The sequence below is a fragment of the Mustela nigripes genome, chromosome 2 (genome assembly GCF_022355385.1).
Source record: "Mustela nigripes isolate SB6536 chromosome 2, MUSNIG.SB6536, whole genome shotgun sequence".
Classification (NCBI taxonomy): domain Eukaryota; kingdom Metazoa; phylum Chordata; class Mammalia; order Carnivora; family Mustelidae; genus Mustela; species Mustela nigripes.
The window spans coordinates 126689686-126708931 of record NC_081558.1 but is presented as its reverse complement, the minus strand read 5'-3'; the positions used below and the strand labels follow the sequence as shown (position 1 = coordinate 126708931).

Genomic DNA, 19246 nt, shown 5'->3' with positions numbered 1-19246 from the left:
GCAAGTTCATGGTCTTTTGGTTCTTAATGTTTATCACCTGTAAGGTCCACTGTTTACCAGCAATGAATTAGAAATGACTGGCGATTTTGGAAGTAAAAGAGGAAGAAAATTATTAACATATTAAGATTTGTCACTTTTAGAAATATGTGGATGAACCAAAGTGATGTGCTATATAAGATAGACAAATTTCCCCAAACTGTGATTTTGCTATACTTGGGATGAAATCAAAGACAGAGTCATTTTCCTCTGATTCCTCTGATAGCGTGGTACATTTTATAAAAAATTCCAATAGTTCCAAACAAAAACTGCCTACCACTAACTATGAACATTAGCAATTACTCTGCTTAATTAAATTTTGTATTGACATAAACCGATTCTCTGTGTAGAGCCATCTAACCCTAATCCAACAAAAGATGGGACAACTTTTCTTCATTTGTTCAAAACATCTGTGAATCATCTCCTTTTTGTTTGGCACTGTGCAGGAGAGTGGTTTTTCTTTTCCTAGAAGGCTTTCATTATAAACACAGTTGAAAGACTGGTTCACCTGTAAATTGAAGTTTGGTAGCAGCACCTCTTTTCCTAAAAGTAGACCATGGAATGCTGAATAAACTGGTCAGGGAAGTAACATTTGACTTAGACTATCTCCTTGTGGTTTAAATGCTTTATTTCAAGTTAATATTTAGGACTTTGTTGTTATACATATTTTATCCACCAAAAGCTATTGGGATTAATTTAGATCATATTTACTTCTGTTTCCATTTACAAAGTCAGATGTCTAAGGTTTCATTGATTTAATCACATTGATTTGTCCTATTTTTAATAGAAGTCTAAAACCACGCAATTGTGCATGTGTAAGGGAGATGACTTTAATGTTAAGCCCCATGGGATGATTTGCAGTTTACCTGCATTTTTATCCAAAACTGCCCACATCATGTGTCAGCTACAAAGACATTTGCAGTGCTCACAGACACAGGGCTATGATTTTGCTGACAATGTGTCACTGTCCAAAGTAGTAGAGAGAAAGCAACAAGGATGTGATTTAAAAAAAAAAAAAAAAAAAAGTCTTAGATAACAGAAGTGCTTTTTACCAAACAGTTCAGTGTCATAAAAGGGGTGTGGAAAAAATCACGGTTAAAGATAACTAAGGAAAACCAACTCTAAAGGTCTTAGATGACCATCTGGTAGAAGAATGAACAACTTGAGAGTAAGGACCTCACCAGCCCGCCTCCATTCCACACACAAAAGCACTGGCTTCAGAGGGACTTGTGTAAGGTATGACTGCTTCACCAGCAAAGCCCTTCCAGTATTTTATGAAATGGGCATTTTATCTCTTCATTCCTGGAGGTGGAATGAAGCATAGTAAGGAAAGCAGGAAACAGGCTTCTTTTTTCTCTAGATCTCGTGTGTTTTCTGTGTTATCAATTACTGACTTTGTCTTCCATTGTTCCTCAGTTTCTCCTTACCAGCTTGTCCTAAAATTTCTCCATTAACTGAAAACAAGAAACTAACTATAGAGATCTCCAAGCAGAAGGAAAGACAGATAAAGAGAGCTAGAATGAAACAGAGAACATGGTTGGCATGATAGATTTACATTCCCCTGGAGCTGATACATGGCTACCAGAACCCAAGAGCAAGAAAGATAGCAGTCACCAGTTTCAACCACATGGTCCTTCAAGGCCTTTATTCCCCTTTCCCAAACATGCAACACAAACCTCCCCACAGACCCTCTAAATAATTTTGACACTATACTTCCCTCCATTCAACTATTATTTAAAGTAGGTATTTCTGACTTTCATGTTCCCACCCTTGTTTTGCATTTTTCTTTTTTCTTTATTAAGCAGATGATAGATATTTGCTGAAGATAAACTATAAAATGTCAGTAGGTGAAAAAGAAAAAACAAATTCCACCTTTAAACCGACACCTCAACAATAGTCGTTACTGGTTTCACATTATTATTATTATTGTTACTATCATTTTTATTATTTTCAGTTAGCCACTGTATAGTACATCATTAGTTTTTATTGTAGTCTTCAGCGATTCATGAGTTGCATGCAACCGCCAGTGCTCACCACAAGAAGCGCCCGCCTTACACCCATCACCTAGTTACCCCATCTCCCACCCTTCTCCCCTCTGCAACCCTCACTTTGTTTCCCAGAGTCCAGAATCTCTCATGGTTTGTCTCCCTTTCTCATTTCTTCCCTTTCAGTTTTCCCTTCCTTCCCTTATGGTCCTCCACAATATATTCCTTATATTCTACATGTGAGTGAAACCATATGTAGTTATCTTGCTCTGCTTGACTTATTCCCCTTAGTGTAATCTCCTTTAGTTCCATCCATGTTGATGCAAATGGGAGGTAGTCATCCTTTATGATGTCTCTGTAATATTCCATTGTATATATAGACCACATCTTCTTTATCCATTCATCTGTTGAAAGGCATCTCAGCTCCTTCTACAGTTTGGCTATTGTAGACATTGCAGCTATGAAACTTGGGGTGCATGTGTCTTTTGTTTTCACTACATCTGCATTTTGGGGGTAAATACCTAGTAGCACAGTGGTATAGGGTAGCTATTTTTAATGTCTTGTGGAACTTCTGTACTGTTTTCCAGAGTGGTTTCACTCTTATTATATTATGGGTTCTTCCAGAAAATATATGTACTCTTTTGGTTTTGTTTTGCTTTTATCAATTGTGGTATCATATTGATTGTATGGCTTTGTCACCTAACCTATTTCTTTTTTCCCTATTTGAATAACTTACTATCTTATGAAACCTATTTGTTCTGTGTCAGTTAAATCTACTGCATAATTTCTAATAGCTGCATAATGTCCCATTCAGTGATTATAGCAAAATATCCTTACTCATTTTCCTGCTATCAAATAACAAGATTTTTTACTCTTTTTTTTTCCCCAAAATAATGCTGTAGTGAACAATCTTTTGTTTTTACAAGCATCTTCAATTATTTTCTTAGGCTAAATTCTTGAAAATGTAATTATGCAATTATAGGACAGTGATATGTAGTCAAACTAGAGTCATGAAGCCATATTTCATTCTACTAGGACTATCAGAGTACCGTTTATTCTCAGTCTCACCATTTGATGTGTCCAGCAGTATCTGATTATTGTTCCTGTTTACTTGTTAATTTTTTATACAGGAGGCTGAAATTTGTATATACTCTTTGGTCTTTTGAATATATTCTATGCTATATTGCTTCTTTATGCCATTTTGCCATTTTTCTATGGGTATATATCTTTTTGTTGATGTATAGGAGCTTATTATATATTGTGGATATTAATAAACCCCTTAAAAGTTAATATATATTCCAATATTTTTCCAATTTATCATTTTTTTATACAGCTTATGGAAGTTCTTGCCATTTTGAAGTATTTTCTTTTATGGAATGTATTTTCCTTTATGTTTTGCCTCCAAATAGAATTTTACTCTGAAATATTTCATATTCACCAAAATAAGAATTTTAAAATATGGAAAGTTTTAATAATAAACTTTAAAGATATGAAAGCTGTATTTCTGGAGGATAAAATTATGGGTTTGTCCCAATATTTTGTGTATATTTAGTGTTCCACTGTGTGGATGGCTATGAGCTATTTATACTCACAACACTTCTAACACTAAATATGTGGGTTTTCTACACCAAGTAATTCTCAAATTCTCTTGAGACATCAATTGGGTGTCCCACAAGTCAACTCAATCATAACATTAACTATCTGGCATTAGCAGATACCCCACGGATTTAAGGACCCAGTCCCAAAAGACGGCCTCTAGTTCCAAAGCCAACTGCAAGTCCCAGGCTTCCTGTACTTCTGGCCAACTGATTATAAATTGGAATTTCCTAGATTCCTCTCCCCATGTTTAATAATTTGGTTGAATTGCTCTTATAACTGAGGAAGACACTTTGCTTACTATGACCAATTCATTATAAAGGATATAACTCCATAATATGCAAACGGAAGAGATGGTTAGGGCAAGGTATTGGGGACAAGGGGTACAAAGTTTCCCTGTACTCTATGACAGACAATGCCACCCTCCAACAGCTCAGTGTGTTCACCAACTGAATCTCCCCAAACGCCATCATTTTAGGGGACTTTATGGAGATTTTATTATATAAGCAATATGGATTAGATTCTTGGCCATTGTTAATTAACTCAGTCTTCAGCTCCTCTTCACTGCTTCCCTCCCTTGAGTACAGAGGTGGGGTGTTGAGGGAGAGAAAGTTCCAACCCTCTGATCACATGGTTGGTTCCTCTGGCAACCAGCTCCCATCCTGAAGCTATCTAGGGACTCACCAAGAGTAACCTCATTAGCATAAACTCAGGTATGATTGAAAGGGAATTATTATGAATAACAAAAGATGCTTCTCTCATCTCTATTACTCAGAAAATTCTAAGCATTTTAAAAGTTTCCTGTTCTAGGAGCCAGAGGTTGAAGACCAAATATATATTTCTTGTTATATCCAATATCACAATTACCATAGTTTATTTGACTGGTTCCTGATAAATGGAAACTTCAATTAATGTCCTGGCACATAATCTCTGGACATTTATATTATTTCTTTAGGATACATTTCTAAATATAAAATAGAGTGTAAAATATGTACAGTTTTTTAGGCTTTTGATACAACTTACTACTCTGTCTTCAAGAAAAGGGAACCCATTTAATTCATTTTCATCAGTAAATAAGAGACCTAGTTCTTTCACACCCACCAACACAGGATATTATCATTCTTATTTATTTTGCATATAGATAGACAAAAATAATTTTATCAAATTGTAATTGTATGTGTGAAGTTTTGGTAAGGAGAGTGGAGGAACCAAATTTTAGGAAGTCTTAGAGGTCAAGTTGAGTTTAGAATTAATGTAGGAAAAAAACAAAGAAGAGTATATCCGTTGTTAGCTTGAAAATGATACAATAAAGTTGACATTTTAGGAAAATTACTTCAATGATTAAGAAATCTGTTGTAATAATTCAGGTGTAGTTAGGTAAATTTCAGCAATGAAGTAACAGGAGGAATTATAGCTGAGTTGAAGAATGAACTAGGCAATGTGATGAGAGATTAAACATAAGGACAAGATCATTTCAGGGTTTCCTTTTGGCGAGTCAGGAAATGATAGTAATACTATGACAACAGGAAGTTAGTAGGAAAGAGGTTATCGGACTGCTGAGTTTAAGATAAGAGGGCATCAGGGAGGTGGGGGGAATATCTGCATGATAGACCCATTGTGGGTTAAATAGGGCAAGAACTCAAGAATATCTCTATGATATGCTTGCATTGCAAACCAAAGTGTAATAGAAATGGGCTAATGGACCGAGTTTTCTAAAAGTTAGAACATAAGTTTGTGCTGATTTGTTGAGAGGTTGGAGAGTAAAAACATAGCTGAACAGCCTTTGTTGAGAGACCTTGAATCATAGAAATCATATAGTCTATCATATGTTGATAGACCATAGAATCATAGACTTGCAGTTGGCATTGGAACTAGACTCTTAAAGATTACCTAGTTCAGTTATTTCCAAATTAAGTGTTCCCAGAAATTTACCTGAATTTAAGAAGTTGGAGACTTTGAAAAATGTGACTCAAGGAAGATACTGTCTGTGTGTGTGTATGCACACACAAAAGTGTACATGTGTGTGCACATGTGTGTGAAGAGGAGGATATGGGTGTTGAGCTGTTCCAGGATTTTCATCTGCTATTACAGAGAAACTCCACTTTTTAAGCATTGAGTAGATCAGGATTTTACATAGGATTTTGTTTAAAATGGGTTATGATGGCCTTAAAAGATTCAAGACTAGTAATCCCACATTTATAAATGGGAAAAAAATTGAGTCTCAAGAGAGATTAAATAAATTGTTGAAACTCATCTATTTGTTCATTCATTCAGTGACTATTCAGTGAGTGACTGCTTTGGGCCAGGAACTGACATAAGCCCTGGAAGTACAGCAGTGAACAAAACCTAAGGGTCAAGGGGAGGAAACAGACACTGGTCATAACCACCACACAAGTTTGTATATAAATGCTTAATTAGATGACTTAGGAAGCAACAGGTCCTGGATCAGCAGTGTCTCAGCTCAGACATTGTTCCAGTGTTGTATCCCCTGCCTTTCACTGTGGTAGTGGACCTGTCCCGACACTGAAATGATCTCTAAAACTGAACTGAAAATAAGAATAATTCCAAAGAAAGCATGACAAAGCCAATGAATTTAATCACAGCCTAACATATTTAACTCAAGTTAAAACCACTCTATTCCAGATCATTTGAAACAATTATTCCGTACTTCAGTGGTAGTGATCTTAATGTTGAAATTGCACCTTTTGTGTTTTCAGCAGACATTGACTTTTTGGTCCTCCTGTCGTCGACCTCAAATTCTATTACCTTATATTGGATACACTGGGTCCCCCTCCATCCCTCCATACTTCTCCTCTCCCCATGGTCTTTTGGTGTCGTTAGCATCTCTTGCCTCAGGAACTATTGACATACTGATAGCAGCAACTTTTACTGAGGTCCTTTTAACTTTGTCATGGATCAATATATGCCATGCAATTTATTTTATTGTCATGGCTTTGTGCTTTCTCTCATAAAAGCAGTGTATATTCATTGAAGAAAATTTGGAAAAACTGAGTAATAAAATAACACAGAAGAAAAACAACAGAAACCATCGATATCACATAGAAAAGTAACAATTTTTTACATACTTGTAAATCTTTTCAAGTATTTTATTTGCATAATAAACACACTTTTACAAAATATTTTTAGAAACTAGGATTATACCTGTTATTATACAATTTGCTTTATTAAAATATTCTAAAGCATTATATAACATCATAATTCAATTTTCTATATATGATTTTTTTACATTCTTTTTTTTATTAATTTTTTATTTTTTATAAACATATATTTTTATCCCCAGGGGTACAGGTCTGTGAATCACCAGGTTTACACACTTCACAGCACTCACCAAAGCACATACCCTCCCCAATGTCCATAATCCCACCCCCTTTTCCCAAACCCCCTCCCCCCAGCAACCCTCAGTTTGTTTTGTGAGATTAAGAGTCACTTATGGTTTGTCTCCCTCCCAATCTATATATGATTTTTTAATGACTGTACTATAGTAACAGCTTATATTTATTTAGAATATCCTTTGTGTTAGTTACTTTTGGAAAATAAATTTATGTGCATTGTCTCATTTAAGTTCACAGCAACCATATAAAGTAGACACTGTTGCCATCCTTATTTTATAAAAGAGGAAATGGAGCTTAGTACAGGTTGGATAATTAGTCCAGGATTTCATAGCATGAAAATAGCAGAAACAGGAACCCAAGATTTTTCAAGCTGACTCTATAATGCATAGCATACCATTGTTTCTTTATAATTGCACTATTACAATTTGCTAATGTTGGACATGTAGATTTTCACTTTTCAACTATTTTGAAGAAAATTAAAATAAATATTCCTAGAGATAAATGTTTACTCCCATACATGATCATTTCCATAAGATAAATTTCACTGATTAAATTGATATGATCTAAGAGTTATTTGTACAGTTCATGGCATCAAATTTTTATGCAAGCTTAAACAAAAAACTGGAAGCAATAGAATACTAAATTCAAACTCTTTTGATTTCTAGCAAATCATAGCACCACTGTGTATCTTGTGGGAAACAAGCCTAACAATCCTGTTCTTACCTTAATGTTATGAAATATTTTAGAAGTGTAAAAGATGCTTTATATGAATTCAGATTTGACAATTTTTTAAAAAAGATTTTATTTATTTACTTGACAGAGATCACAAGTAGGCAGAGAGGCAGGCAGAGAGAGAGGAAGGGAAGCAGGCTCCTTGCCGAGCAGAGAGCCCAATGCGGGGCTCAATCCCAGGACTCTGAGATCATGACCCGAGCCGAAGACAGAGGCTTAACCCACTGAACCACCCAGCCACCCCAGATTTGACAAAATTTTTAAGATGCAACTGTCTTGCATATAAAATGACCACTGAGTAATGGCTTGATGACTGATTAGGCCAAATCTGGAAAGTGTCTTGTGTTTCCTATTTTTGTGATATTTGACTTACGGAACTGTTGGCTTGAATCTTTGATAATTACATCTAGAAGCTGAATAAATGACATATTGGGAGATTAAAGTCAAAATGGTCTTTATTTAACTTATTTACCTTTTGCAAATACTTTAAGGAATTATAGCTACCATTGCTTAAATAGAATTTCTAAGTGTGCCTGTTTTCAATAGTGGTATGTCTGGAAACACCTTTATACATGGAAATTGTTGAATTTCCATATTTTCATATAATTATTGAATTATATGAAGCTACAGTAGCACTTTGGAAACAATTTGAGTTTTTTTGTATTTTAACATTTCCCCAACCAAAAATTAGAATAAAAGTTCTAGCATCTAACATACTTGAAAATTTAACTTCCCTAGTATCCTTAGTGGTAAACCAGTACACCAACATTCTCCCTGCACCATTAAAAGGAAAGCTCTTGTGAAACCATTTCCACATTTAGGAAGTGCCAAGCAATGAAGATCCATGGTCATTGTTTTTCTCACTTTTGAAATGATCTAATGTTCTTGAATTCTCCAAATTACTCCTGCACATCACTTTCCTCCACGATCCACCCAATAAGTGCCCTTGTTTTAAAAAGCTGCTTGCAACACTGGGAATGAATTTTCCCTAGCTAGCGCTGCACTGAGTCATTGGCATTGGTGGCTACACACTGCTCAGTTTTAAATAACAGGTCCTCAACATTGCTGCTGCTATTGTTCTACATCTCCTGCCTGCCTGTATCTATGCACCACAATTGTGGATTGAGTTCAAAATTCTCAAACCTATTTTTTCTCATATGTAACCCAGAAGCAATACAACCCAGTAGTATAAAGGACGATGGGGTCAAATAGGTTTGGGTGGGAGTCCCGGCTTCCTCATTTTCTGTGATGATGAACAGTTATTAAACTCACAGGTATTCCTCATCTATGATTTGGACATAATAATCATACATATGTCATAAGGTTGTGAATAAAGATTAAATAAATTATTCATGGAAAGAGCTTAATCAGTTGCCTGACTCACAATAAAAATTGCTAGAACCCTAAAGCAGAGATGGATACATTTTCAGCAGCAGGGTTACAAAGCTATTTCTTGACATTGTGAGGACTGGAATTCAGAGTTATCGATGGCACCACATCCTGCACCCCACACTACATATCCTCCATCCAGGGCAAGCTTCCCAGACCTCTCCTTGCTGGCTGGCCACTTAGTGTTTGCTTACTGAGACTTAGACCTCAATTCCTGTACATCCTCAGAATTCTCCTCAATGCATTTCCCCAGTGTTCCAGGAACAAAAGTCCCATTTCCACTTTAGCTCTTCTGTTCTCTGTATTCTCTGTAGTCATTGCTGTTTGACTCCGGTTATGTCTTTATCACTTACCTTCTGAAGCACTCACGTCTGGGTGTGTCACTCTTAATAACCTATCTTTGTAAGCATCCCATCTCTACAGTTATCATGAAAGAGTCCAAACCTCTTTTACTTCAGTATAGTGAAGGAGTTAAGAAACAGGTTCTGAATCTAGCCTCCCAGGTTTGAAGCAGTCTTTTTCCACAAATCCCAGTTCTGTCACTTTTTAGCTTTGGGCCTTTAAATACATTTCCTGCCTCAGTTTCCTTATCTATAAAATGGATGTTTTAATTTTACCTACCTCATTAAGTTGTTGTGGAAATTAAATGCATAAATGCATATGAAGTGCTTACAACAGTGCCTGGAACATACTAAACACTATATAATAAACATGTATAATTTCAATAACCATTTATCCATAATTATCATATTTAAAGATTTCCAAATGTAGCTTAGTGATCTTTTCCAAATTCAACTCTTTGTTCCTTGCTATCACCAGTACTTTTCCTTATATTACTCAAATGATGTGTTAAATATGAGAGAAGTATCTCAAACTATGCTTAGCACAAAGGAAGCACTAAAAAAAAAAAAAAAAAAAAAAAAAAAAGCCAGCCCTTTATATTGACCCTCAAACTCTTCAGTATTTGACCTAATTTTCCCTTGACTTTGACTCTCTTTTGGAAAGTCCCTTTCTTGGATTTTGAGACTCCATTCTTTCCTAGTTCTGATTTTTTTCTAATATGTGATCTTCTCTTTCTACATCTTTTCCCACATGTACCTACTTGTTCATCTCCCCACGGGAGTAAGACCCTTGAGGGCAGTGGGTATATTTATTTCTCTGTCCCAATATCTTAAACATGGTAGGAACGTGGTAAATCTTTGCTGACTTTAGTATTTGTCTGGATAATACTTTAAGTCCCTACATAAAGATTTTCTCATTTTTTAAATTCCAGTCAGGCTTAGCTATACAGAAGCCTGAATATACTCTTGCTTGTCATACCACTCACAATTGTTTTACTTCAAATATCTTAAATTCTAAAATGTCTCTTTCTGATGTTTAGTTTATTATTCTTTTATCCATTTCAATTTCCCCTTTTTAATATATTCATACTAGAAATGCCCAACATTTATTGAGTGCCTATGATATTCCAGATACTGAACTGGTTGCTTTATAAACATTATTTCACTTAGTATTTACAACAATCCCACGAAATAGTTGTTTTCATGCTTGTTTTACAGATAAGGGACTTTAGGCTCCTAGAAGTCAAGTGATTGTTCCAAGATCACAGAACTACTGGCCTTGGCAGTGACAGGTTGTAAATTTATGTCTCTTTGATCTTTTCTCTATGCCATTTTTAAAATTTAACATATTAAATGTCAACATGAATAGTCTAGGCAATAATTATTATAGCAATTCTGAGGAATAGAATTTTTTTTAATAATATACTTAACTTAAAAATGTTTAGTTTCTCATTCCATTGGTATTCTTGTGGCATCTATTAATACTTCGCATAACAGATAGCCTCCAAGTACCTCAGAGACTGTGGCATTTGACTACCAGACCTCTTGTCAGAGCTGGCTGCAATTGTGCTGGAAATTGGGTCTCCAGCTGGGCTGGACTGCAGTTAGGAAACATGATTGTAGATGGTGAACTGCCACTGCTGGGATGTGAACCAGACATGAATGTTAAGCAATAGCGTCCACAATTTGCAACCCAGGAACTGTCAAATTGACAGCTAGACTAAACTATGGCAGCATAGGAAGAGGTGGCTAGTTTCTTCATTCAGTCAATACAAAGTCTTATATTGTACTTTGATGAATACAATCTCACTGTCCCATAAACCGAGACGCTGTCAATTATGAATCTCAGTTAGATTCTTAGTGAGCATTTCATGTCTGAGTGCCCTTGCAAGCCTCATAATGACCCTAACTCTAGTTGGTTTGGATTAGCCTTTCAAGTGCACATGCAGTTTATTAAGCATGTAGAAACTCCAACGGCAGTCGTACTTCTCCGCATGAACTAAATAGATTCCTTGAGTTTTATCTAGGACTTAGATGAAAGGGATCCATAATGCTGTGCTAGAAATAAGTCTTGACTCTCTGAGGGACTTGAGCAGTTAGAGTGAGTATATGAAATGAATAATATTAGTAATGAGCAAAACTTGAAAAGAAAACCTAAAGGTTTGGGGGGATATTCTTTCTCTCTTTAAAGATCATGTAACGCATGATTGTTTTATCTAATTTTTGCTTTGAGGATTTATTTCTTTCAGGCTTGAGATAGTCATTTGGTATTTCACCAGATGGAAAATCTGCTTACCTTCCTCCTTTTCCTCTCAGACGTTGCATTGTCATTCATTTCTTTGATACAAGGGGTGTTTTTTAAAGCTCCTATTATATGCCAGGCACTGGAGTTGGAAATTAAGAACTCAATACAGAAACAGTTCCCTGCCATCAAGAAGCTCATGATCTAGTGAGGAGATACACATGCATAAATAAAGAGTGTAGCAGCAAAGCGGTAAAAATGAGCGTAATATATTGCAGGAACCCCAGTGAATAGCACATAATCTAGCCTAAAGAGGTTCAGAAAAAGCTTTTAAGAGAGAACACCTAAATTAAATTTTGGAAGGAGAGTAGGAATGAGTCTAGGGAAGGGAGGTGTCAAGGTCCCAGACATCTTCTACATTGTAGGATTACTGAACTATTAGCCTATTATATTTCAAATCAACAATTAAGGAAGATATAAGGTCTTAGAGTGGATTTTTTTATTGCCATATATCCAACTAATTTTTTTTATTCAGGACTTTTTTTTTAATTTTTAAAGATTTTATTTATTTATTTGACAAAAAGAGACACAGCGAGAGAGGGAAAACAAGCAGGGTGAGTGGGAGAGGGAGAAGCAGTTTTCCCTCTGAGCAGGAAGCCGGATGTGGGGCTCTATCCCAGGACTCTGGGATCATGACCTGAGCCAAAGGTAGACACTTAACGACTGAGACACCCAGGCACTCTAGGGACATATATCTTGGATCAGAACTTGTTGCCTAGTAAAAGATCACTAAACCCTCATACATGTGGATGTGATTGTTCAGACACATGAATGCTTTCTTAAACATGAGTATATAAACCTTCCAAGTAGAATCACTTTCTTTCAAGTAACTTTGAAAAGTCAAGAAGTGAGAATCTAGGTAGAGGTAAAATCAAGGGACTCTGACTAATGAATACCTTTAGCAAATACCCTGGGGCCAATGGAGAAGAACATGGAGGTTACCAAGATATATTTTTGAGAAAATGATTTTGGGACAGTGTTACATGGTTATTTGGAGAGGTAGTCATGCTAAAAACAAAACTACCCATATATTTTCCATGGCATTTTTTTTTTTTTTTAATTTGACAGAGAGAGAGAGAGATCACAAGTAGGCAGAGGGAGGCGGGGGGCGGGGAGCAGACTCCCCACTGTGCCAAGAGCCAGATGCGGGGCTTGATCCCAGGACCCTGAGATCATGACCTGAGCCAAAGGCAGAGGCTTAATCTACTGAGCTGCCCAGGCGCCCCTTCCATGGCATTTTTAATCTGCCTTTAACCATCAAAAGATTGGTCACTGGAAAACCTGAAGAACTATAGTATAGAATCTCTAAGGGAGAAAAAATTCTGGGCTTAAGCTGGAAATTTGTGCCACTGGTTATAATAAAATAACATTTAGCTGCCTCAGTGTACATTTGTGCAGGTTTGAAAAGAGGTTTTTCTTGAGTTCAGAGGTGTAAATTGGCTCATATAGTTCAAAGGTAGGTATATGTTTAATTTAGCAAATAAGTCAAGAATATATCTCTGACAGTTTCTTCAATACATATTTTGGAAAACAGAAGTATATGACAAAGTCTCACTAGAGGTTAATATAATCAGCCAAAGTTCTGAATTTTTAAATCATATTTTTATCTCATATTTGTTAAAAACATAAATAAGATTTTAAATTGTATTGGGAATACGTAAAATTTTTTTTCACTTAAGCATCTTCCAAAATTATGACTAATAATCAAGTCCTTAAAATGATTTTCAGCCAGAGTTTGAGATGTTCAAGATAAATTATCATGTATTATTTTAAACTGCTGCTAAACTAACATATTTAGTGAAATCCATGCCAACTCATCCATCTAAATTACCTTCTTATTTATGTTCTCCAAGTTACATAGGAAGTGAAAAAGAAACAGCAATTTCTTTTGAGTTTGAATTGCCTTAACTGTGTATAAGCATGCAAAATACTGAGGGATTTAAGATTGCAAAGTCAGCGAAAGATTTTATCCTATGTGGTTTCAGGGCTACCATTTTGAAGCATTATTTAATAAAATGTACATATTTTAATAATCTTTAATAAAGAGGAAACAATTATTGAACCAAGAATCAGTAGACCTGGGATTTTACTTTTGACTCTACCACTTATCCACTCAAAATCTTCAGTGTCTTATTGTTGAACTTAGATTCCCAAACCCTTACCATGGACCACAGTGTTTTTCACATACAGACAAAGAAGTTTCCTTATTGCTCTTTGAGTAGGCTATATCTTTTCTATCTCAATATCTCAAGACCTCTGCCCCATATTCTCTTTTCCAGTCAGGCTCTCCTCTTCAGCTACTCTCTCTTACATCATCTTGTTTACTTCCTCATTACTCACAGTAATCTGTGATGATTTTTTTTTTTTTTTTTTTTGCTTACTCATAAACTGTCTATCTCATCTGCTGGAAGGAATGAGGAATGTTCTGTGAGGACAGGAACTTGGTCCTATTCAATCTTATTCATCAAGAATCTACCACCATGGATCTACTGAGTGTCATTCAAGGTAACGTGATTTATTAGCAACTTACAGACCAATACTTGAAACCAAATTTTTAATAGTTATATTCTCTTTCCATCAAACTACAGTTTTTGAAGCAGCTTCTATATAGATTATAGACAGATGGTTATATCAAGTTATATGAGTCAGGTCCCTACTTCCAAGGAATTGTAAATTATTCAAAGAAATAAAATGTGTCCTGTTATTGATCTCTTTTTTTTTTTTTTTTTGCTTTAAAGATATTTTATGTCCAATTCTCTACCTCTTCGGAAATTCCCATAGTACAATTATTTTTTTTTTCTTTTTTTTTTAATATAATTTTTTATTTTTTATAAACATATATTTTTATCCCCAGGGGTACAGGTCTGTGAATCACCAGGTTTACACACTTCACAGCACTCACCAAAACAAATACCCTCATCAATGTCCATAATACCACCCCCTTCTCCCAAACCCCCTCCCCCCAGCAACCCTCAGTTTGTTTTGTGAGATTAAGAGTCACTTATGGTTTGTCTCCCTCCCAATCCCATCTTCTTTCATTTATTCTTCTCGTACCCACTTAAGCCCCCATGTTGCATCTCTTAAAGTTAATAAAAGTTATTATAAGAACTGAATGTATGGCATCATCCATCACTTCCCATATTTGCTCTATGAAACACTAAGTTATTGAATTTATTTACAATAAAAAGAATGTCATGGTCAAACAAACATAGGAAACCTAAATACCCTATCATCTTTTGGATGACCTTAGTCCATTATAGCATATTAAAAGCTCTGAGAAATTCAATCGGAAAACAGCTTTGCTGAATAAGCATTCACAAGCTTATTTGGAGTTGGAAACTTTTATCATATAACATCTATCATCCCCAAAAACTACTACAGTAAGGAACCCTGTTTGGAAAAAAAACTGTCTTTTCAATAATGAAACTGTCATTGTGATCACTGGTAAAGATTTCATGGAAGAGGTGGTCCCTAGAACTGAGTCTTATTAAAAGAAAAAGTCTTAGTCAATCAGGCAGTCAAGATAATGAGTATCTGGGCAAGGAGAGCAAGATATAAGTAAGGTTGTAACCACTGCTTTCTTATGAAAGAAAGTAAGCACGTTATTTATTCACACTCTTCTTTAAAATGTTAACATTCATTTGTTAAGCAAGTATGTTTGGACGGCTTAGAATAGATGAATAAATAGGATCTGGTATTTCCTATGAATGGGGATGAAAATCCACTGGGATATATACAAAGAATGGAGTACTCCTATCAATTTATTTGTCTTTAATATAGACCACAACCAAACAAAAATAGTCCTTTTTTGTTATTACTTATCTTTTTTTAAACTCAACATTTTAGAGGTACAATTTATATTTAATAAAATGCAACAACTTTAATATTACACACTTAAATGTACACACCATCTAACTACTGCCACAATAAAGATGTGACTATTTCTCTCTCTCCAAAAAGTTTTATTTCTTTTCCTAGTTAATCTACTCTTACTCTTACTCTATCTTCAGTCTTAGCAACTAATGATCTGCTTTCTTTCAACATAGTTTAGATTTGTGTTTTCTAGAGTGTTGTATAAAATGAATAATTCAGCATGTAGTTATCTTTGTATTCTTTAAAAGCTTAGCCTAATGATTTTGAAATTCATCTATGTTTTTGTGTATATTAGCAGCACATTCACTTTTATTACTGCAGAGTAGTTTATTACAAAGTAAATACCTAGGACTAGAATTGTTGGGCCATAAAGTAAGTGAATATTTAATACTATAAAATGTTGGCAAATTATCTTCCAGGGTTATGCAACTTTATATTTCCACACATGGAATTCTAGGTGTTCTGCTGTCTTGTTAAAACGCAGAACTGTTAGTCAAGACAATATGTAGAATTTCTGAATCTATCTTAAATTAAAGTTATTTTTCTATAGTTTTATTTTTTGTGGTGTTTGTCTAGTACAGAGTAATTCTGGCTTAGTAAAGTGAGTTCAGAAACATTCTTTCCTGTCTACTTTCTTCAAGAGTTTGTATAGAATTACTATAATTTCTTATTTAAACATTTAGGATGATTCACCAGTGAAGCTCTTTGGCTAGAATTTTCTTTGAGAAAAAAAAAAATTTTAATTTTTATTTATTTATTTTTTAAAATTTTATGTATTTATTTGACAGACAGAGATCACAAGTAGGCAGAGAGGTAGGTGGGGTGGGCAGGGGAGGCAGGCTCCCCACTGAGCCTCATGTGGGGCTCAATCCCAGGACCCTGGGATCATGACCGGAGCCGAAGGCAGAGGCTTTAATCCACTGAGCCACCTAGGCGCCCCTGAGGAAAAATTTTTATTTATTAATATAATTTTCAATATTGCCATAAGGCTATTCAAGCCTTCCATCACTTCTTGAGTCAGTTTTGACATACTGCAATGTGCTATTCAAGGTGTTTGCCTGTTTCATATAAACTGTCAAATATATTTGGAAAAATTAATCATAATATCCCCTTATTAATTTGTGTTATATCTTTTATTCTTGCTTAATTTAGAGGTTTGTCAAGTTCTTTGACTTTTAAAATCCAACTTTTCCTTTTATTGATTCTCTCTATTGTTTATTGTTTATTTCACTGGTTTTACTTTATTATTTTTTCCTCTAATTATTTTAGTTTAACTTGCTCTTCCTTTTTTAGTTCCCAAACTTTTAGATCTACTTCTTTTCCCATATGAGTACTGAAAGCTATATGTTCCTTTACACAGTGCTTTAGTTTTCCCCTACACGTTGATAATGTTTATAGTCACTTAAAAATATTTTCTAATTCCTTTGAGTTATGGATAATAAAATTGCATTATTAAATTTCTGTACATTTGAGTAAATTCCAAATGTTATTTTGTATTCTAATTTAAGTCCATTTTGATAAAGAAAATATACTTTGTATATCTGCAGTCATTTTATATTTGCTGAAACTTGGTTTTGGCTCAGAATATTTTGTTTTGTTAAATGTTCTCTTTATACTCAAAAAATGTATATTTGGCAATGATTGACTGAAATTGTTATAAATGTCAATTTAAGTTATTTGGCAGTTGTTAAGTCATGCCTCAGGCCTATTACTATTCTTTTACCTAGCCTGTCTATTATTGGTAAAGGAATATTAAAATCTCCAACTATATGTATGGGTGTATCTACTCCTTTCAGTTATATCAATTTATGCTTCATGTATTTTGAAGCTCTGTTATTAGTTACATACACATTTAAAATGACTTTGTGTTTTCTTGAAAAATTGATTATCTGATTAGAATGAAATGTCTCTTGTCATACTAATCTACTTTGTCTGCAATCACTTTGTGCAAAACTAATGCAGCCACTAAAGTTTTTTGGTTAATATTATCATAGTATATATTTTTGCCCCTTTAAAATATATATCTTACTCTTTATAGTTAATGTGTTTATTGTAGATAGCACATAGTTGTGTCTTCCTTTTTCCCGAGTCTGAAAAGCCCAATTTTTTTGTTGTTGTTATTGTTGAAGATTTTATTTATTTATTTATTTTAGAAAGAAGGAGAGCAGGGGAGGAGCAGAAGGAAAAGGAGAGAGAGAACCTCAAGTAGACTCTACGCCAAGTGTGGAACCCAAGGCAAGGCTTAGTCTCATGATCCTGAGATCATCACCTGAGCTAAAATTAAGAGTTGGATATTTAACTGACTGAGCCACCCAGCCAATCCTTATTTTCTTACATGAATATTTAGAGAAATTATATTTATTGTAATTTTCTTTTTTGTAATTTTCTTTTTTTTCAGTGTTCCAAGATTCATTGTTTATGCACCACGCCCAGTGTAATTTTCAATATGGATTTGAATCTGTGAGAATGCTATTTGTTTTCTATTTGTCTCACTTATTCTTTATTCCCTTTTCCTCTTTTCTAACTTCTTGCTTAATTAAAGATTTTTACATCTCATTTTATCTCTGATATTGCTTTATTAGTTATACCTCCTTAAAAATATTATTATTCTAGGATTTATAGTATTTATTATTAACTTATCAAGTCTGCCTTGAAAATACTACTTACTGCTTGATGTATAATGTTAGAACCTTACAACAATATGCTTGCATTTCCTAATGTTTCACTGCTTAGTAGAATTGTCATATATAAAAAATACAGCTACATTGCTACTATGTTGTTTGCTTTAACCTATACAGATATATATTATATATATATATATATATTTTTTTTTTTAAAGATTTTATTTATTTTTCAGAGAGAGAGAGAGACAGAGAGTGCACAAACGGGCAGAATGGCAGGCAGAGGCGGAGAGAGAAGCAGGCTCCCTGCCAAGCAAGGAGCCTGATGCGGGACTTAATCCCAGGACCCTGGGATTGTGACCTGAGCCGAAGGCAGCTGCTTCACCAACTGAGCCACCCAGGCGTCCCTAGATATATTTTTAAATGACAAAAACGATCTTTTTTTTTGTCCACACGTGTACAATGCCTTGCTTTCCTTATTCAATTGTGTAGGTTCACATTTCCATTTGCTGTCCATTTGCTGAATGACTTCTTTCAACATTTCTTGAATTTTGATCTGTAGTGATAAGTACTTTTAGCTTACTCCTTTTTTTCTGAAAATGTCTTTATGCTTTCTCCATTTATGTCATATCCACTTTGGCTATGTACTTCTATTTTTTGTTTATTTGTTTGTTTTTATTTTCCCTTAGCTTTTTAAAATGTTCCACTGTCTTCTGTCTTCCATGGTTTCCAACAAGATATATGGAGCTATTTTTTATCTTTCCTTCTTTTGGTAATATAGTTTTGTCCTTGGACTCTCAAAATTTTCTCTCTCTTTTTTCTTTTTTTAAAGATTTTATTTATTTATTTGACAGAGATCACAAGTAGGCAGAGAGGCAGGCAGAGAGAGAGGAGGAAGCAGGCTCCCTGCCGAGCAGAGAGCCCGATGCGGGGCTCGATCCCAGGACTCTGGGATCATGACCTAAGCTGAAGGCAGAGGCTTTAACCCACTGAGCCACTCAGGTGCCCCTCAAAATTT

At 34.9% G+C, this 19246-nt stretch overlaps 1 long non-coding RNA gene across 2 annotated transcripts in view; it reads left to right on the top strand.

Annotated features, from left to right (window-relative positions):
• Positions 1 to 17829, top strand: part of LOC132010096 (uncharacterized) — a 103466-nt gene extending 85637 nt beyond the window's left edge. The window contains exon 3 of one of the 2 annotated variants that reach the window (XR_009402156.1): positions 17761 to 17829. This is a non-coding gene — a long non-coding RNA (uncharacterized LOC132010096). Of the gene's footprint in view, positions 1 to 14145; positions 14234 to 17760 lie in introns of those variants that run through there. The other variant, XR_009402157.1, reaches the window with a different exon arrangement.
• The last annotated feature ends 1417 nt before the right edge of the window (positions 17830 to 19246 follow it).